The sequence below is a fragment of the Phaenicophaeus curvirostris genome, chromosome 9 (assembly GCF_032191515.1).
Source record: "Phaenicophaeus curvirostris isolate KB17595 chromosome 9, BPBGC_Pcur_1.0, whole genome shotgun sequence".
Taxonomy (NCBI): domain Eukaryota; kingdom Metazoa; phylum Chordata; class Aves; order Cuculiformes; family Cuculidae; genus Phaenicophaeus; species Phaenicophaeus curvirostris.
In genome coordinates this window covers 34,578,722-34,600,804 of record NC_091400.1, presented here as the reverse complement: position 1 = coordinate 34,600,804, position 22,083 = coordinate 34,578,722, and the positions used below count along the sequence as shown (strand labels likewise).

Genomic DNA, 22,083 nt, shown 5'->3' with positions numbered 1-22,083 from the left:
GCCTGTTCCAGCACCGCGTGTGGCACATTATCCACATTGAAGGTCAGCAGGCTTAGGAGAAAATGGAGAGGTTGCTAAAGCCAAGGCAGTGTGAAACCGTCACCCAAAACACAAGGCACAACCTTTTAGATAAATTTGTGACAGATAAGCAGCAGCACCGGCAACCCAGCCCAGCACCTCCCAGTGAGCCCTGGCAGCTGCTTCTTCCTGCTCCTCCCCTTCCAAGGATTTTTAAAAGAAGGAGAATCAGCCTGCAAGGATCCCGAGGACTGGAAATAAATTATGGCCCTGTTCATCAATTAGCTCAGGCTGCACGGCAATGAGAGTCACAGCATGCTCTGGAATCGCTCAAAATAGACTCCTCTGATGGGATCGCTCCTGTGCTGATGACTCAATTATCCCCGGGAAGACCGTTACAGAACATTAAACATTAACAAAAGTCTAAGCCTGTGTCACTTTTCTCTCAGATAAAACTAATTCAGTGACTGAGTGCTTTTAGCTCAAGGAACCCTGAATTATTGGATCAATTCCTTTCCCACCTTTCCCTCACAAGTTGCAGAAGTCAGGATACTCTATACAGGGAAAATGTTTGCAAATAGTCCTTCTGCTTTTTTTTTTCTTCTGTAAACATAGTAGCTCAGAAATCCAAACAGGAGTACACCTGGGTTTGGAGGGTTTTCTCCAGCCTCCCCAGAAGAGCCAATTTATTTCTCTGAAATTCCATTCCTGGCAAATGGTTCCACAGCCAATATTTTCTGAAACTGCAAGGGGAAGCGTGAAGATGAAGAAACCCTAAACGGAGCAGAGAGTTGGTTTCATTTCTCTCTTTGCATTTGCAATACATTATTAGCTTTTCATAGCTTCAAACTGAAGAGGACTAGAGATCCCCCTCGCCATCTGAAACATCTCTCCAGTCTCTCTCTGCAACTATGCAAACACAAAATGAAGTTTCTCGAGGCTTGCCCAAGTCAGACCCTTGTTGTTCTAACCCCAATACAACACGCGAACGCATTGTGGAGGGTTGAACAATGCCAGGATTTCGCTGTGGATTTAGATAGGGTGTGACTAGTTCAGAACAGATAAACCAAGGGCCCCAAAGAAAACCACGTAGCTAAGATTAAAAGAGAAAATTTCAAAACACAAAAGGAGTTAGAGATAATAAGGGAAGAATCCAGAGAGCCAGGAAAACTAAGAAACCGAAATCGAAGTTGCACCCAAACTAACTAGCTGGTGGTCTTCCCATTAAATCCTCCTCATCTTTATGCTTCCCACTCACCAGTCCCAAAGCATCAGCTTCCCCAATACAAATAAAATGGGATTTAACTGGGTTTAAATTCACAAACAAAGTATGACGGTGTCAGCATTCTTACTGGCAAAAAATCTGCTTGACTGCTAAAGCGATCACTCAAATTTACAAGAAAACAGTGTTATATGTAGCACTAGGACCAATGAATTTTTACTCCCAGTTATGAAAAGCAGCTCAGCAACAAGGAGGAAAGCATGAAAATTAACTGAGTAAAACTAGCTGTTTGCCTTCAGGATTCACGTACAGAGGTTGAAAGAACAACTTCAATTCTTAGCTTCACTTTTAAAAGACAGAATAATTTCAGTTTCACAAACCAAAAGGTAAAATTTGACCTGATAACAAATCCCACCAAGCTCTGGATATGCTTTCATCTACAGCTCCTTGAGGAGGATAAATGCTATTTGTCTTAAAGTCATTTCCCTGGGGAAAGTGTTATGTTACAGGTTTTCCAAACTAAATATTATACAGCTAAGTGATATTTAGCTATGTTGAACTGCCTTTTTCCCCCCGCCATGTCCTGTGCCAGGAATACTTGGTACAACATGCTTTCTGGTTTTTAGGATCCATCCAGGTTATCTGAAATGCCCCTGGATATTTCCTTCTTCATTTGGCACCGAGCGGGATGGTTCAGTGGTTACCGACTGGGGATGCTGCCAGGACAGAAGCTCATCTGAGCAAGGAGCAGCTTGAGAAGTGACAGTGTTCTCAGGACCAACAAAGAGTTAAAAGCAACCAAAACCAAACCCCCAAAGCAAAAGACAAAAAAAAGCATCCGGAAACAAACTTTTCAGCAAAGAAAATAATGGTTTCCTTAACCGGCTTTTGTCTTTATTTTAGAAAGGCAACAGAATACATAACCAAAGTCACAAGGACCAGCAGTAAGCACAGTGATAAACCTCAGGTGAAGAGTTGCTGAGAAAACACTGGGTAACGGGCAAGGAACACTCAGGAAGCTTGTCATTTCCAACCCACACCATCACCCCGGGAATGCCGCCTGACACTGCATGTTCACTCCAAAATAAAGTCTCTTGTAAGAGTGCAATCTGATAACCGAGCAAGACACCTACATTTAGTAAAGTACATTTAGACTCAACCTCTCCCCATAAACTCTAAGAACACGTACACGACTCAAACAGCAAAACCAACCTCCTTAAGGCTTTGCTCCTGACTTGGGCAGACTAACCCAAATTCACTCAGCCACAGCTCGAACAGCCAGGCACGCTGCTGCTCTGATTGTAAACCCAACCTGTGCACTCCAGAGAGCTGAGATTACCGACACGAAGCGCTCAAGCTGCTCACCTGAACTCGGCTCCAGCCCTCACACACCTGATCTTGGGTTACCTGTGCCAGCAGAGTTCAACAAAGCCTTTTCTTGGAGGCCTGCCCTCCCTCCTGCCTCGTACTCCCACTCTCCTGTCTTGCACTTGGGTGATTGCGTGGCAGAGCAACAGCTCTTTTCCTGGTTTTCTGCTGGGCCGGGCAACCGAACCAGCTGGCTGCACAGTCACAGAAACACAGGCTGGTCCTTCCCCTTTCGGTGGCAGCAGCGAGTTATAGAGCAGCTCGGCTGTATATTGAAACCATACTTCAGGTTTCCTAATCTGCCTTTCTATTTTTAACCAGAGCCATTTCCCCCACCTTCTCTGCCTTGCAGACAGCTGCAGCGAGCAGCTGGAGACAGCCGGGTGCTCCATCAGGCCAATTTTGCTGGCAAAATTTACTCACAGTCCAGCAGCAAGTGCACAAGGGGCAGCAGAGACACTCAAATGCTACCCTGAACCTCAAGGTAGCCAAGAGGGAACAGAGCTGTCTTCCTTTTCCCTATCCCCCAGGGCCTTGATGGCTCTTACTGAACACAGAGCATGATGACCTGGTTTGTCCAAAAGACTGCTACTCTCCTGGCTCACACAAACCAGCCAAGATCCCACTCAGCACCTCTTGTCCCTCAAAAAACTCAAAGGAGAGAGGTTTACACAAAGATTCAGAGCACAGACCCACTCCCATGCTCTGCTGCCAGCTGAGCAGGACAGAGATGGGAGCTGCAAGCCAGCGATACCTTTGATACAGCACTAAGAGCACTTGTTGGGACGTCCCCAGTACAGAGAGATGCCCACCTTTCCACAAACTCCCATCTCTCAGGCAAAGGCTTGGATTCATCTTCTCCCAGTTTGATTTTCTCCTCCACTCGATATTAGGTGTAACACAAGACACATGATGAACCATGAATTCTCTCCTCACATGGTAGAGCAACTTTAAAAAGCTCAGCTTTAAAGAGATAACGCGTAGCCACCCTGTAAAGTTAGCCAAGCAAAACGGGCACTTTCCTGAGCAGCAAGAGCGGTTTTAAGCTTTCACGGCTGGTTGGAAACCCAGGGCACAGAGCACAGGCTGTGCAAGGCGTGGAGCCACACAGAACGGCACCAAGCAGGCTTTTGGGTTTGGGGTTGAATTTCTTTTTTGTTTCAAGTGGGGTCCAGGTTTCTGAGTCCTGCTCTCAAAGGTCTTACCAGGACCAGGCAGAGAACTGAAAATCTCCTCATAGGACCAGGCAGACCGTTAGCATAAGACACAGAGGCTGAGAGATCATCAGCTACAAGGCACACAGCTTGGGGAAGACAAGGCACAATGCCAGCCCCATTCAGGGAGTTTAGGAGTTTAGCTGGATGTTTTGAGTCATGCTCTTGGATGCAGGCAACTAGAACAGCCTAAGCCTTCCTTGAGCTAAGCTCTTTTTCTTTTGTTTGAGCAATGGCTGCAAACATTGCAAATGAGGCTGTTTTTGCTGTTCTCCATATAACCATGTTTTCACATGCTATGTATTTTCTGTACTTCAAGTTACTTTCACAAAGTAGGCTTATTGCAAACATGGTTAATCAAAACCTAAACAAATGCAGATGGGACACCACAGATTATAAGTATCGAAGGCCTTGTAGAAATCCACTTCTTACACGCATTCAGAAACAGAAGTCATGCAAAACACAAGCCTGACGTGGATTTAAGCAGAGCAAGGCCCACAGCAAATCTTCCCAGCTCAACAGATTTGAATCACAGGATCCCAGGAAACAAAGCTGCTGAGCAAAACGGCCCAACAGCAATAAATCAATTTAAAATTAAGTTTCATTAATGAGTTACAGCATTTACAGGTAGGTAAGGAGCAGAAACTGATGCAATTCAGCAACTGCCATGCCGCAGCAGTGGCCAGGGGAGAGGAACCCCCCCATGAACATCAAGGCCACCACAGGTGGTAGGTAGCTCCAAGAACCTGTTCCCCACACTACACGCCAGCAGCAGCCCAGAAAAGCAAGCTGCTCTCATCGGTTTGAAGATAACAACACCACTCAAGTCACTAAGTCACTGCTTTCTGCAAAACTCTTCAAGCCTCGAGTTACTTCAAAGAGTTGAAACAGTTTCCCCTCCACCCAAACCTGCTTCGGAGCAAGAGTTACTGATCACATGAAATCAAAGCACCATCCACCTGCAGTTCCTCCTGTGCAACAGCAATGCTTGAGCTGATCCCTTCAAGCAGCCTGGCATGCTAGGTTCCCCCTCACCTCAGCCTGAGCTACTCTCTTAGGAAAGTACTTTATTCTTTGTGCATGGTCCTCTCCCATGCCTAATCCACTAGACTACATCACTTTATTAACCAGTACAGAAAGCACAAAACCAAGATCTGCAAGTAACTTCACTTCTTAACTCCTGGAAAAAGGCAGCTTGAGAGATGAGAAACCTCTTTAGCAGTTTTTCATAGAATCATAGAATGGTTTGAGTTGGAAGGGACCTCAAATATCATCCAGTTACAACCCCCTGCCCTGGGCAGGGACACCTCCCGCTGGATCAGGCTGCCCAAGGAACATCCAGCCTGTCCTTGAACACCTCCAGGGATGGGGCAGCCACAGCTTCCTGGGCAACCTGGGCCAGGGCCTCCCCACCCTCACCGTGAAGAATTTCTTCCTCCTAGCTAACCCGAATCTTCCTTCTTCCAGTTTAAAGCCATTCTCCCTTGTCTTGTCACTACACGCCCTTGCAAATAAAGGCCCTCCCCAGCTTTCCTGTAGGTCCCCGCTGGGCACTGCAAGGCTGCCAGAAGTTCTCCCTGAACCCTTTTTTTACGAGCGCTGGGACTGTCCGTTAATGATAAACCTTACAATGCTGTAAGCCAACATCTGATAAGAGCATGTTTTGTTATGGTCTGCCTTTCTGCCTTTGTCTGCACAACCAAATCAACTCACAAACAAAGTAGGCATGGTAGCACTTGACAGGACAGGAAGAAAATAATGCTCCTCCGAGCTTGCTTACCCCATCCTGCTTTGAAAAAAAAGTCTTTTTATATATACACATGCACATATATGTACATATAAACTAAAAATCAATGCCTGAAATAGCTTTCCTCTCTGTGTGTATATATATACACACACAAAAATACATATATAAAAATGCACACAGAGAAATGAACTACTGCAGGCACAGTTGTATTTTTTTTAGTTTCTTCCCAAACAATTGTTCATCTCATCACTATAAATCCAACACAAAGCTTCGAGATTAAAGCACTGAGTTCAAAAGAGGCTTGTGATGAGAAGAAAAGGTGGTTGTGCCAGAAAAGCACAAATAGGATCACATACTGTGCGAAGACCCAGCTGCGTATCTAAGACACAGCTTAGGGATAAAGTCATATTCCACTTTCTGAAGTGTGTTCAGCTTGCCAAGCAGATTTCTGTGGCTTCCCCGTGACTCACTGTGTCCCTCCATACACCCAGGGCCACCTTCATACAACCAAAGCACTCACGTTTTTGGTCAGCAGGTGACACCGTGACACATGTCGAATGGCACAGCCACATGGCACCGCTGCCAAAAGCTCACATACAGTCTAAATAACAATTTTGCTCTTACTGCTTGGTATGAACACTTGCCACAGTTGCCCTGGGGGTATTTGACAGCAATTAAGGAGAGGGTTAAGGTGGGGAGAGGTCCCTGACTTTTAGGTTTTGCAAGTAAGCGTAATTGCAATGCTGTGTAATGCCTGCCTTGTACTGCTGTGCTGCAAACACAACCTCCAAACCCCAAAACCACGGAGAGACTCCAATGTCCGGCTGCGGCAAGAGATGAACCTGTTTGATGGAAACACGTTGGACCCTGGACACAATTCTGGGGGACAAAACTGGGGTACTCACCAGTCAGAAAACTGTTGCCCCAGTTGCTGGCAGCCTGGTCAGCTTTTATTTAGGGGAAAAAATGAAAAAAAAAAAAAACCAAACAAAAAAACCACCAAACCCGAACAGCCAATAAACAAGAGACTAACCAGAAGCTTGAGTGAAATCCCCCAAAGCCATACTTTAGATCGTACTGTATCTGAGTCCTGCTCCTTCCAAAACACGGCCCCTGGCCCTTCACTAGCAGCCAAACACGCCTTTTAACTAAAACATGATCACCCAGAGCCGCAGAACTACTCACTCGTAGAAACCAGGCGGCAGGTAACAGCAGCCAACTTCTCTTCCCAGCTGCCAGCCAGACATGACACTTCAGCAGGAGGAGAGGGAGACAGCAGCAAGGCCTCCAGGAGCTGAAATGTTTTATAATTCCTCTGCCACTTTGGCAGAGCAACTCCTGGACCCGAGAATCTTCGAAGTTGCCTTTCAACTTTGCTGCACTGGCAGCGCAGCGCCGAGCTTGCCAGCCCCGCGGGAGGCACCTGCAAAGGCACAAGAGGCGAGCGGTGGGATCGGAGGCGACAAGCGAATGCCCGCTGCCACCACCGCCGTCTCGCCCCACGAGTGCGTCAGCAGCGGGAGAGAGGAGGAGACGAGGAGAGGAGGGACGGAGGGCAGCCCTGCAGTTCCCTACAGCAGCCAGCACAACTCTGCCAGCGGCTCCGGGTTTTACCAGCAAAGCAGCAGCTAAACACAGGGGAATAAAGTTATCGTATACATCCAGGTTGGTTGACTCTTAACGCGTGCGAGTCAGCCAAAGCAAAGCCTTGTATGAGTATTACTTTTGAAAGACGCAAAACGACACCGTGAAGCTGAAAGAGTCAGTGCTGAAAGGATTTGTTTTGCCAATATGTATAAATACCAGATGTTAAGTCTTACCCTAAAAAAAAAAAAATCCTCCACAACAAAAAACATTCCTATTTCACCACACCCAAACAAAGCAAAACAACAAATTCCCAAACCTTTCAATGAAGTTCTTGGCTACATCCCCCTGCTGCCGCCAGCAGCAGAGTCCCTGGCTAGGCAGAATCACTGGCCCCGCGGGCACGCGCCCTAAAGACACGCCAAGGACTGGAAACACGGAGGAAGCCGGCACCTCCTGCACAGATACAAGCAGTGGCAAAGATAAGCAAGAAAAGCAGGCATGAGCATTCCTGGTGAGCATGAGAGGGAGTGGCTGGCCTGCTGGCCGCTCGCCTCCAGACAGCAGGGAGGTCCATGTAACTGAGTACAAAAACCACAATACAAAGCAGACTGAAGCCACATGTTGGAGAGACTGATGGGATGGGCCATGCTGGCGGAGCGTGTTCCAGCAGCTTACTCTAAACTGGACTCTAAACCGTCCACCGGTCACTAGACACAAAAGAGACACTGCCCAGGAGTGAGGTCAGCGGCGTACAAAGCAGTCTGCTTCCACTCCACAGAGGAAATAATGTGGAAAAAAAATAGCATCAGATTTTCTGAAGTCCATCCCAAGCGAGGGAGCCTGTTGCCAGCAATACCTAGGAATCTCCAGAGTCACGTCAAAGAAATACAGGATGAGGAAAGTATTTTCAGAACGTGCACGCAGAAATCCTTCCATACTAATCTTGTCAAAGAGAAAACAAGTATTTTTAGGATGTAGTGGGTCTGGGGATGTTAGAAGATACATGCCCTTGGGGATGGGCCACTAATACTTGCTCCTAACACACGCAGACACGCAGGTATCTAACGCAACTATAACACAGGGTCAGCTGCTCCTCCACAAAGCCCAGAAACCAACAAAGTCCACGGGTTTGTTACTAACCTTCAAATACCAGTGAGGAGATTTTTGATGCAGGACTCTGACCATGCCTGCAAGCACAAATTCCAGGAGAACACAGCGAGCATCTCATGGTGTCAGTGTGCCCAGCCAATTCCCTTACCTTTAGTTAATTTTAAAAAGTGTTTTGTTTTCAAGATCAACAAAAAAGCACTTTACTTAATCAGTCCAACTTGTTTCTTTCTCAAATCGCTTCTTCCCTAATTTAAGAATTAAAACTCACGTCAGTACCCTCTCCTTTTCCTGCAGACTGTCAGGAACATGGAGCTGGCAGACCGTGGCTCAAGTGGACTGACTGTCACATTTCCTTTTTCGTGGCTTTCTTAGGAAGGATTTTAACATTTAAGCTGTATTTCCAGCAGGCTGTAGAGTCAAGTCCAACTCAGCCAGTTTTATTTAAAATCTAAGGAGAGGCAGGGAGGGTGGATGAACCACCGGTGACCTCCCTGTGCCATTTCTTCCAGCAGCCTTCTAGTAACTGAGCACTAACACTCGACAGATGCACCTGCCCAAACTCATCCCGCTTTCCAGGAGCGATTCTGGAGTAGAACTGCTAATTACTCATTACCCAAAGGTTTCTTAGATGTAATTCAATCGGTACCAATTCTGTAAATTCCTCCCACTGAGCCAATATGAGGAATTGAGGGATGAATTAGGACACACACTACAGGCCACAGATTCCTTGTTATGTAGATGACACTTCGGTCTACTTTGTGTCACTACACACCCTATGGGACAGCAGAAGTCACCTGGTGAGAACAGAAGCCAACTTCAACTCACTTCTGGCAATAAATGCGTACACAAATGCTTTTTTATTACTCCAGCAGATTTTATCTGTGTATGTTTTTCCCCAGTAATCCACGACTGTATGGGTTCAGTGACCTGAAGGCACATAACAAAGGCAGCCCTGTTTTTCCCAGGAGTGAGGTGGGGTCAGAAGGGAAAAGAGACAGTTTGACAAGTATTATAGGTAATTAAAGTAAGCTTTGGGAACACCTTTTCAAGATGTTTAATCATTATGAATTTAAATATTGCATGTGTCCAGACAGATACCACATAATGCCACGTAAAGTCCTAAACAAACAGAAAGAAAAATACTTATGGAACTCTTCCGAAGTAGGTGCAAAGGATTTTTCTTCTCCTACACAATTCAACCAGGACATATTTAGCCTAAGGGCTAAAGAGGACAGCCTGAACTGATGACATCATTTTCTTTCTATAGAACATCTGGGAGCACTGCTCCCAGTGAAGTGGCTGTTGCTCTGCTTCACCTCCACCTTCCCACATCGCACTTCAATACGAGGACAATTGCCATAAAAATGCCTGAAGCAGAGAGACGGCCACTGAGCATTGACCTGTTTGCTTCTTTCTTGATCAGGGCATGAGCTACGTGACACAACGCTAGATTTGAGGTCGACTGCGGGCACTTAAGAGAAACGGCTACCACAAGAGCTAATGTTTCTTTGTAAGTTCAAGTACAACGTGCACAGATAAGAGAACGGAGAGCCTTGCTGGAGAACAGTCCTCCCCATCTACCATCAGATAGATAAATCAGGCACGAAAGGTGGGAAGCGAAGCCTAGTGCAAGTAAAAAAATTGCACCCATTCACACTGCTGAGCAAACTCAATCCTGTGTCCCAAGCAAGATGAAGGAAAACAGCAACATTAGCCTCAACTGCACTGTGGGCGCAGCCAGGAAACAAAAAGCAGAGATGTAAAAGCCTCTTGGTCTAACAAGAGGAAGGAAGCCTGGCTGGGAGGCAAGAAATAAATACAAATAAAGTTTCAAAGCAACCAACAGACACAGAATAACTCTACCTTCTCCCATCTCTAGATGAATGATAGAACCTGGAGAAAAAGTAAGAGAAGGCACAAAACCTGGAGTATTGTGTCCAGTTCTGGAATACTCAATAAAAGGAGGATATGGAGCTGTTGGAATGAAGACAGGCTGAGAGAGTTGGGCTTGTTCAGCCTGGAGAGGAAAAGGCTCCACGAAGACCTTTTAAACAGCCTTCCAGTACCTGAAGGGGCTACATGAAACCTGGGGAGGGGCTCTTTACTAAGGCTTGGAGTGAGAGGACAAGGGGGAATGGCTTTAAATTGGAGAGGGGAAGATTAAGACTAGATATTAGGAAGAAATTCTTCACACCTAGAGTGGTGAGGCCCTGGAACAAGTTGCCCAGTGAAGCTGCGGCTGCCCCATCCCTGGAGGTGTTCAAGGCCAGGTTGGATGGACCTTGGGCAGCCTGATCCAGTGGGAGGTGTCCCAGCCCGTGGCAGGAGGGTGGAATTGGATGACCTTTAAGCTCCCTTCCAACTCAAACCATTCTATGATTCTTTGATAAAACAGGCGACGCTTTTTAAAGCAATACATTTTTCTCTCCTTAGGGCTTTAATAAAGGAACCACACACTTGCCTTGGTTACTCAGGATCACCACCAGCACAAAATTGTACTAGTTCAAAGACTGATTTCTAGGATCAACACCTCAAAGGAGGACATGTTCATACTGCTTCACATGAGCAATACAAATCCATACATCCACCACACGTACCCCAAAAAACTTTCAAGCCTTATTTTTGTCTCTATTTCTTCCAAGTAACCCAATTCTGGTCAACAATGCATCAGAAAAAATGCACTACAGGAGTGTAAAAAAGCTACTCTGACCTTTGTTTGCTTCACCACACTTTAAAACACCATGTTCAACAACAGCTCAAGTACAATTTCTTTAAAAATTATTTGAAATGTAAAGCCCGTTCTCTTCAGAGCAAAGGTATTCACATGACTACCTGCTTGTTTGCGAGCAAGCACTGTTCACTCTAAGCATCAAACCCTCTACTTCGCATTGAGCATCACAATGTGCTGAACAGCACATGCCACTCTAGAACTGCTGCTGCTTATTTCTCTTCCAGCACTTTTACCCCCCAAACAAGTGACCTAATTTACAGCAAACTCACTGTGCAATCTGCCACACAGATCTCTCCAGAGACGTTGCAAATGCAATAAATCCTCTTGTTTAGTATTTATACCAATGTTATTATTTCTTGCAGCTCCAAGTCACATTTTTAAGCTGAAATGCCTTTATAAAAAAAAACAAACCCAAAGAAACCCAGAAAATTGAGGACACTGCTGAGTTTTGAACAGCTTTGACAGACCTTTCAGCACGTCTGTGCTTTTTACTGAAGGTCTAAAATAGTCATCACTAAAACAAACCTGTTGTGGCCATCACTGCTCCACTCCGTCTTCAGAGTGTTTTTAACCAGCAAATGTGCATATTCTCCCTGATACAACGCACGAACCTGAACAGGCCAGGAGCTGAGAAAACCAATCAAATCAAACCAGAAATCCCCAGTGGATACCTCTCCCAAATCCATCAACTTTCCTACTGAGAAATAACTAGCAGGTTATGTTATTTAATATAATTAAATTAATAATTCATTATTATTTACTATAATTAAATTAATAACTTATTTATAATAATATTAGTTGTTATTATTACAGCCGTATTACATCATTAACAGCCATTGCAACTCGTCACATGCAAGGCTGTTAAGAACAGTCAGTTGCTTTTGAAACTGAAAAAATGTCATTAAAGTTACTGTAATGGGGTTTCTGTTCTATACTAGAAACATTAAAAGGTTGACTTCAAAATCTAAAAGGTATTTATTAAGGTAACTTCCAGGAAGGCCAGCTCAAGTGGTCAGGAGTATCAAATCCAAAGGGTGGTTCCCGAGTGCTGATGTACTCATCAGCTCCAGCAATTAATTTCCAGAGAGGAATGCTGTGTCATACAGTGTGTGACTCATGGAGCAACGGCCAGAGGAAATCACACTTCTCCTTCTTTTCCTATAAAAAGCTCAACTTGCTATTGAACCGAGCTACCTGAACAAAAACCTTTACTCCAACGAAGGAGCTAATTTCAGCATTGCTTGTTTGAGCACATGTGCAAGAACGAAGGTGTATTTTAAATTATTGGCAAAGACCATGTGTTCAGTTTTGGGCCCCTCACTACAAGAAGGACAGTGAGGTCCTGGAATGTGTCCAGAGAAGAGCAACGAAGCTGGTGAAGGGGCTGGAGAACAAGTCTTCTGAGGAGCAGTTGAGGGAACTGGGGTTGTTTAGCCTGGAGAAGAGGAGGCTGAGGGGAGACCTTATCACTGCCTACAACTGTCTGAAAGGAGATTGCAGAGAGGTGGGTGATGGTCTCTTTGTCCAACTGATAGGCGATAGGACAAGAGGGAATGGCCTCAAGCTGCACCAGGGGTGGTTCAGATTGGACATAAGGAAAAACTTCTTCACTGAAAGAGTTCTCAAGCACTGGCAGAGGCTGCCCAGGGAGGTGGAGTCACCACCCCTGAAGGTGTTTTAAAGGCAGGTAGATGAGGTGCATGGGGACATGATTTAGTAGTGGACAGGTTGGACTTGATGATCTCAAAGGTCTTTTCCAACTTAGGGATTCTATGATCATGCTAGCAAACCATTGCCTTCTGGAAACTCAGTGGAAAACATCTCCTGTTCCTCTTTCAGAAGCAAATTAAGAAATACATCATGTTCTTGTACTTAAACACGTGTTTGTACTTTGACCTTGCATTAGTTTTGCAACCTCTAGATGCTTTGGCTGGCTGACCTGGTCCTGGGCAGCTCCCAGTTCATTCCACTTTGGCATCTGATAGTCACAGGACTCCACTGCGTTGCGACAGCCCTGAGGGATCACACGCAGACGTCCCTGTGCACTGTGACTGAAACCTCTAAAAAGGATTACAGAAACACCAGTGGGATCTCCACGCATCCTCAGAGGTCCACCAGGACACAGGACCTTTTGCTGCTGACGAAGCAAGCCTTGCGTTGTCCGAGCCATGCAAGCAGCTTAAATCTCTGGAGTTCTTGTCTAACTGACATCACCTTTGCAACGGATAGAATCAGTCATCGTGTGCTTCCTCGGGCTGAAGGGTGTGTACATCCTTGTGCTGTTCCTGGCTGAACACCATGGCTGCCCTTTATATCCTTGGAGAAATGCCTGGATTTCCTCAGTGGAGGCTCTGCAATTAGAAGCTGGGGTTGCTCCATGGAGTCTTAACACCCGGCACCTCTCCAGAGGCAAGAAAATCAAGGCAGCATACCATGTAACTGCAACTCGCTTCCGTACAGGAGATGTGCAATAAGACATCCAGATCAAAGCTCACATTCAGTACCACTGCAGTCACATTTTAACCTAGAAGAGTGACGCTTCCCATAACAGAGAAACGGTAGGCACAAGACACCTTTTTCAAACTCACTGTCTCAAGTAGAAGGGCATTTTTCACGTGGCAAGGTGCTACTCGCACATGACTGCATCCCACGTCCAGCCACAGCACTCCCAGATCATGAAGTGCCACTCCTATTCTCTTACCCACTAATTTTTTCCTCCAAGACATCTCATTACCCAGGTGTGCCAAAATCCTCTGACTAAAGAAGTCACCACCTCAGAATGTCAGTTTGGTTGTATTTCTTCCAAACTCAAAATTTCAATCCAAAAGCCTCTGTTTACAGGTCAGCAACAGATCACCTCCTCACCAAATACTGTAATGGGGCAGTGACCGGGAGCACCGTGGAGTTGATTCCTTCGCTGTTTGCCCCACATCTTGCTCCAGTGCTCCTGGTTTTGTATACCAGTAGCGTTGCCCATCTCAGGTGCTCTGGCTTCTTTAAAGCTTTTGACAGATGAAGCTGGCCTTGCCCAGGAACACAGCACACAATGATAGATGCCAGCTGCTGTCATCATCCAAGAAATAACCAAGAACCTTTCAGGAAAATACCTTTGCTTGGTTTAAGCGTGGCTGGCTGCAGAAACAGAGCCCAAATGTCCATACTTGGGCTTATGCAGAGCACTGCAAGGCAAATGCTTTTCCTTTCCGAAGAGAAAGGAGTTTATACCAAATGCACATTTCATTAACACTCAGGACCACTTGCTCGTAGGCCTGCCTGGCAATCCCTGTGTTAGAGCAGTGAGGTTTGAAATTGTGCTAATGCCAATCTACATGTCAAGGAGGGGCAGAGACGTGACTGTCTTGGCCTTCTATTCTAATTCCATCTATTTGGCAGCAGCAGCACTGCACCCCTCTACAAACACCAACTTCATGCTCTGCTAAGGTTATCCCTTCTCTAGAAGTTTCTTATTAGCCTGAAAGAATTAAAAGGAGCCAACGCTTTCCAGTAGAAGCAAAATTAGTATCTTAAAAAAAACCAAAAAGCAATAAACTAAGTTAATATTAATATGTGATCATATTTCCTGGTGGAGGTCAACAATGGGGCTCCAGGGGGTGGAGGGGGCTTTTTTCACATTAAATATAAACTAACCTAGTCTCCACATCCTGAGCATCAGTTTGCACACTGTAAGAGTCATACGGAAAACAAACCAGAGAGAAATCCAGCTCTTTAATTCACGATAGATCGCTGCAGCACCTCAGCAGGGTGGGTAATGACTCCAAACACATGGGCAGCTCCTGCTCTCTGTGCAGTGAGCACCTTCCCTCTCAGACCCAGGGAGCAGATCCAGAACAACGCATACCCCCCTCACTTGAACACATTGAAGATGAAATACAAGTCAGTTCGCAATTAATCATTGCCCCCGGCTCCCTTTCCCTACGTAACTGGAAGTAAATATACACAGGTTAAACGGCACTGACTCAGACATACCCACTTATGCAGTGACTTACTCATTAATAAGCATGATGCACATTAAAGCTGCAAATTAGGGCTTCAAATATCCATTTCCTCCATCCCAAGGGCAAAAGGAACAACACAACAGAAGCGATAAGGAGCTACTTGTGAGGACTGCGAGGTGTTGTATTCCCAGTACCCTGTATCGGCGGAGCTGACATTATCATCGCTTCACACACGGATGAGCCATGAGGTTCCATCATAGCAACACGTATCTTCTTGTGACTTCTCCACACAAAAAGTGCCACTGAGTGACCAGATAAACTCAGAGCAGTAAAGGAGAACAAGTGACGTCCAGGAAGCTTGATCCATTAATTACTAAAGATATGAAGGGCTTACTGGGGAAGTGTGTCAACGTGACCCTACTCCCAAACCAGAGGGATCACAGCAATGCTGGCACAGGCACGGGCTGTTTCTGGGACAGCTCAAGATTGGAAGGTACTTTTCTTTTGGTAGAGACATGTTCCCAGTCCCTGTTTTCAGGCACTGGCCTGTTAGACCCTGTATTTATAACCTTGGCCTCTATGCGAGAAACAAGAAAGGACAAAGAACATAGTGCTCGCTGCTTAGCGCAGGCACGGTGCTCCAGGCCCAGGAAGCACCCCTTGTGCTGCAGAAGCAAAGGGCAGCATTGCAGGATGCAAAATACTTCCACGTACACACATGGAATTAGAGATTGTTGCGTGAAAATTACAAATCAATCTGCTTGTTTGAAGTTGAGACCTTTGATTCTCTTTGGGGTTTTCCCTCAGATACAGACTGGTCAGTCATTTCCTCCGTCCAATCTATTTCTATAGGAAGCACAAGCATCAGCTCTGTGTAAGCATTGAAAACAATCACTTGGTCCTTCCACCAGAACTACTGAAACTCTGCTTCCTAACGAAAAATTCAGTCTTTACAAGAGCCAAATTCATTGCATTTCTTATAAGCAAACTTTGCCACAAGCACCCAGATTTGTCTGATTACAATGGAGAGCACTAACCTGAACCTAACCTAACCCTGCTCCCACCAAAGCCGAGCCTCAGCAGCTCTGACTGCAAAAGACACCGCGTGCCCCAGGCAGAAGCTGAAGCCTGTATTTTCTGGTACATTTTGAGTTCTGCCTAAGTGCAGCATCCATTCATGCCAGATGAGGCTCAATGAGTATCAATTTCTAGATCTCTTTAGGAGTTTTGTACTTCAGAAGGATGAATGCACACACATTTGATGTGTAAGCAGGCAGCAGATTTCATTTCAACTCACCTGCTATCGATGTGGTTAGTTTTATGACCAAGGATCTGTCCACAGCCTTACCAGAGAAACTACTAGTTCCTCAATACTAAGAAAGCCTAAAAGTACATCACGTGTAAGCAGCAATTGCTAAATCAAGCCATGGTCAAATACCTTTCCCCTGGCATTCATCGAATATATTTTGGCTGGCATTTACCACGTTCATACTTCTATTTCTGTTCTCAACACCAGTCACAACAGAGAGACTACGTACATCTTTTTGAAACCCGCACAGGAGACCAACATGCTACTCTGAATTCAGTATTGATCCTGCAAGTCCCCGTGTGATCAAAGCACAGGCGAGGGGGATCGTTCTGCTTGACGCCTCATTGCTTCATGGTTATACCTGGTAGATTATCCAAAACCAGAGATAACTGGAGCTGATCCTGAACATGGTGGGTGGAGTACATGAGGATATCATGCTGTGGACACCACCACCTTTCTCATGCTCTCAGAAACTTGAATCAAAGGAACAACACATTTCTTTTTAAATATCTTTCTTGAATACTCCTGAAGAGATTACTCGGATATTGTTGTACTGCATGCTATGATTTCTTAGAGTAAGAAGAGATTAATTTCCTCCCCATCTGCACCAAAGAGAACTAACCTAGAACGTATTTCTGCAGACCTTCTGCTGTTAAATTTCATGTTTCATACAAATCGCTGCCAGGTTTCACTGCTGCAGTTACAGTTCACAAAAATGCAACTCTGTAAGGAGTATAAAATATCTAATAGGGGGTACAAAAGGATAAGGGGAAATACTCAGGCTTCCTAAAGGGGTGCATTTGCTTTCTTGCCCTGTTCCTTTATGCAGTACTGTCAGATCTGCTTGGCGATTGGCATTTCTGCAAAAATACAGTGCTCAACCCTGTTCAGCTTCACTGGGCTTTTAGAAAACTTTAAGCCTCGAGGTGTTACTTCCTGTGGTCTTCTACAACTCACAAGTAGCAAAAAGTAGTAAATGCAGCTTCAGACCACAGAAAACCTGTACTTAAACCAGAAGTAAAAGGTCTCAGATTGCAGACTATCCAACAAGCACAACACAGACTATTCCATCAAGATCGTTAGAGAATCTCCATCCAAATTTATTGTGGTAGATACAGAGGGAGCACTATAAAAATGAAAAGTTTTGTGAAGGTTTTTCAGAAGCCAAAGCACTGAATTGCTTAGAAAATGAAAGATGGTTGAAATTCAGTTTTACTAGAACAAAATCACTTCTACAATACAACTGGGGGGATAGGTGAGGGTAGGAACAGGGGGACAGGACACAGAGCACAAAACCTCTCTGCTCACCTCTGCAGATTGCTATAATTTTAAGTTTGCTGCACACCTCCCAATAGAATCATAGAATGGTTTGAGTTGGAAGATCATCTAATTCCAGCCCCCTGCCACGAGCAGGGGCACTTACCACGGGATGAGGTATTCCCCCTTGTCCTCTCACTCCAAGCCTTTGTAAACAGTCCCTCCCCAGCTTTCACGTAGGCCCCTCAGGTACTGGAAGGCTGTTTAAAAGGTCTTCCTGGAGCCTTTTCCTCTCCAGGCTGAACAACCCCAACTCTCTCAGCCTGTCCTCAGAGCAGAGGTGCTCCATCTCTCGTATCACCTCCGTGGCCCCCTCTGGACCCGTTCCAACAGCTCCATATCCTTCCTATGTTGAGGATTCCAGAACTGGACTGGGTATGAGAGGGACAAGCAAGCCCTGAGTGCTGATGCTGTTCTGCAAGCCCCTGATCAATCTCACTGGACTATTACAGAACCATTGTCCTGAGACCTAAAGGCTTTAATTAGCAACTTTCACAGGCCCTTTCTAAAATACCGCCCCCGCGCTTAACACCTCTACACTCCATACAACCCTCGCAATTAAAAGTTCACAGTTTGTGAGAATATTTGTTACCGAATTAGTTAGAAAAAGGCTATTTACCTTCCCAGGCTTCCTGTCCTTCCCAGGCGATTGTTTTCTATCACTTTCCAGACCTGCCTTCTCACTAAGGGGAGAAGAAAGGCCGGCTTTCTCTCGCATGTTTGGTTTCGGTTTGGCTCAGCTGGAGAGATTTCTTCCAAAGCAAACACTCCTGCAACGTCACCGGGTATAAATATAGACACACACCAGAGGAGAAGGAAATACAGCCTTTCTGTAGATATTTTGTTACATAGGAAAGGCATAAGCAGCAGAGAGTATCAGACAGAAATAAGGTCTTTTTCTAAAGCTACATGCACAGTGTTGACTCAGACACTAGAGCCAGGCTGAATGCTCCAAGATAAATATCGCATCCATCCAATAACAGGGAGCTTTTCACATATCCTGCCTTTTGCCAGAAGATGTGCTATTCCTGCTCAGCAAAGCTGCCGTCCTGGCAGCTCACACACATTTTCACACACCCAGTTAAACTTCAGGAAAGCCACCATCGCTCTTGTACGCAACTACGGAAGTGCCTGTGGGGAAGGAAGCTCTTGCACTGGTTCCTGGGAACTCTGCACCCTCAGGTACCTCTGTAGCATCCTTACTCCTCTGCACACAGCACTGGAAAGGGCAGGTCTACCTGCACTTGCAGGGTTACAGCCGCTGCCACCACGGATAATTTGTATGACTCGATGAGTTGTCTGGATGCACGCTGGCTCCCTATGGACAGTTGTCATGAGGGACTTTCGCCACCCTGATACCTGCTGGAGGGACAACAATCGAGATTTCTGGAGTGCACTGATGACCACGACAATTTCCCAATACAGGTGATCAAGGAGCCAACAAGGAGAGGTGCTCTGCTGGACCTCATTCTTCTAAACAAGAAAAAGCTGATGAGGGAGCCCTGGCTGCAGCCAGCATCAGATGGAGGAGTTCAAGACTCTGAGAGGAAGGGAAAAAAGCTGCATCAGAGCCCTGGACTTCAGGAGAGCAAACTTCAACATCTTCAGGGATGTGCTTGAAGAATCCCATGGAATACAGCCTTGGAGAGAAGAGAGGCCTAGAAGAGCTGGCTGATATTAAAGGACCACCTCCTCCAAGCATAGTCTATCCCAACAAGCAGGTTATCAAGCTGAGCTGGCAGGAGGCCTACACTGAGGAGGAAGGAGCTCCTGACTGAACCCCAATGCAAACGAAGTGCAGCTGCAGGGGCAGGTGACCCAGGAGGAATCTGGGAACACACACCAGGTTAAGAGAGGTTAATTTCTTCAAATTCCTTTAATCCCTCTCCTCTATCTCCATCAAGTTTTGTCTTTTTTAACATCGCCTTTGTGGTGAATGCTTTAAAAAGTACTCCTCAGCTCCAAAAATGAAAAGCCAGGGGATGATGCTCCTCTTCTATAACAAAGCAAGACAAGTCAGACATGGATACCCTCTAGGGTTACCAGCTAAAGTCTTCACTAACCCGGCAGACATCTACTTCTTGCTGGTATAAAAGAACTAAAATCCTAAAGACTTTGATTTTAGGGCCAAGAGATAAGTTGAAGTTGTAATTTCTTTAAAAATCCAACATTCCCTGTTCCCCCAGCTGGAGGTGGTCTGGCAAATAGAAGCCAGTGGGGGTCATCAGTAACAGAGAGGAATACAAAACCAATCCTCTCTACTCAGATTTCACCCTAAACAGAAGTTCAGGAACAGGGAAGTCGCTGTAAGGTCCTCAGGGTTTTGTACAAAAGCTCAAGATAAAACATGTTTCCATCCAAGCGTTAGCGCATTTGTCTTGACTGGTTCTCAGTTTAGCACACCTCCTCCTCCTCCTTTTCCTCTCTTTGCAAATCAAGCAAGCACACTTGGAGGCTGAGGAGGGAGGAGACCAAAGGAGATCTGCTCTGACAGCTCTCACATTCATGGCTACAGCACTCGCAGTCTCTTCACCCAGGAAAAAAAAAAAAAAATTACAATTTTTAAACTGCCTCATTGCATGTGTTTGGTCACAGGGATTTTAAGGCCATCTACAATTCAGGCTTCCTTCTACGGATGCTTCTCAATGTGAGCCTTGTGTCAGCACATGCAGTGCTGAGACTCACAGAGCACCCCAGCCTGCAAGGGACTTCTGGGGGTCAGCAAGTCCATCCCCTGCTCCAAGCTAGGCCAAAGGTCCGTTTCTGCAGGGTCTAGCACCCCAAGCAATGCCACGTTTCATACCGGAGCTGGGGAAGGGTTTTAGGGACTATTCCATTTGGAGCTGTCAAGCTAGATTTAGGTGTAATGCAACGGATGCACAGAGAGACAGCCCTGGAACAATCCACGTTCACTGCAGCGACCTCCTGGTCTTAACAGAGGCTCAGATTCTCAGCTCACCTACAGTTCTGTCTTTCCAAATCCTGCAGCTGGGAACATGAAAATCAGACCAGCACCTCAAGACATGAAAGCAACTCATCCCAGTGAGGCTAAGGAGTTGGTTTCTTTACACTTGCAGTGCTTTTAGCCCATAAGAAACCCCATTTATGTGGTACTTTTCTTTTGGGCAGTATCAGCTCCTCTTTCATACTGAATTAAAACTGATAAAGCCAAACAAACTAAACACAGAATTAACTACAGAATCCTCTCTGGGCCTGCAAGGGAAGAGAGAGGCTGCTAATTACAGCCTAACTCATCTCCTCAATGACTTAAGAGCATTAGCAACTCTGTCTTGATAATGCATGTCAGCACTAGTGTTTTGTTAAATTGGGGATTTTGGTTCTCCTTAAAGGAGCTGGAGTGGCAGCACCTTCAAACTCCATCTCACCTGTGAAAGAGTTGAAGATGGGCTGTTCTCCATAGCCAAACTCCTCTTGGTTACTCCCAGTTAATTAACCCCATCAGCAGCAGTCATCGCACTAGGAAGCTGTCCGATTTTGGCTGTAGGCATGGAGAAGAGCCTCAGAGAGGAGCTGCTATTTACATGTAATACTGCCATGAGCTGCTTTAATGAGCAGAAGCACATTTTCTTGCCTGAAGGCTGGTAACAGGAAGCATCTACACTTGCACTTCATCTATTCAATACCCTGGGCACTCTGTTGGGGTGAAAAGTACCTCAGATTATTCCTAAGGAGTATCTGTGCAGCAGGTTTCAGGGATATTTACTGATTAAAGTAGACAATTGAATCCAGGCAGAAAGGTTTTGTAGACACTAACCTGCTTGCAAAGCCAGTTGCCTTCCACAGCAACAGAGCAGCCCCTCTCTAAGAGTCACATCAAGCCAAGAGACACCAGCAGACTGCATCTGGCATTCAGACACAGCAGCTGCTCAGCAAAACAAACAGGGACACTAGGACATGCAGCACATTACTGCTTTGTTAGATCCACCCATCCGAGCAACCTGTGCTGTTGTTGCTAGCACAATAGTGAACATTTTGCTTAAGTTTCATGGGTATTGAGAGTATTGGGAGAAAAAAAAACAAAAACCACAGGTGCACACGCGTACACACACACATGCAGAGGTGTATATAGAACCAGCACAGTAGTCCAGAGGAAGCCAGGACTCCACCCTGCCCCAAAGCAGCAGATACACAACACCCACACTCCAGCTGAGGCAGCTACAGCCTGTCCTCTAACATCTCATTTTCTGAGTGGTCCCAAATCAGAAAAGCAAAGGCATACCCAGGGAACATCCTCACATCAACACCAAGTGCGTGAATGATGAACAATATAAAACCAACATAGCACAGCCAGTCTTTTCGTTATAGTCTCACCCAACAGGAACCTTGCTATCGTTCTGGATCATTCATCCAGTGACAAAAATAACTGTATTACTTCCTTCAATATACCACGCGACAGGACAACGTGACTAAGACAGACACAGCAGCTTTTCCTCCCAAGTAAGAAAAGCTACAGGACTTCCTGTGATTGGTGATGTTATAAATT

General features: G+C 45.7%; 1 protein-coding gene across 6 annotated transcripts in view; it reads right to left on the bottom strand.

Annotated features, from left to right (window-relative positions):
• SGMS1 (sphingomyelin synthase 1) overlaps positions 1-22,083 on the bottom strand; it is a 97,218-nt gene that overhangs the window by 29,426 nt on the left and 45,709 nt on the right. For 2 of the 6 annotated variants that reach the window (XM_069863919.1, XM_069863921.1), the window contains exon 1: positions 6,755-7,049. The exons of 2 other annotated variants lie outside the window; for them this stretch is intronic. The gene's annotated coding sequence lies outside the window, so the exon portion shown is untranslated. Of the gene's footprint in view, positions 1-2,647; positions 2,784-6,754; positions 7,050-18,198; positions 18,293-22,083 lie in introns of those variants that run through there. 2 more of the 6 variants (XM_069863922.1, XM_069863920.1) reach the window with 2 other exon arrangements.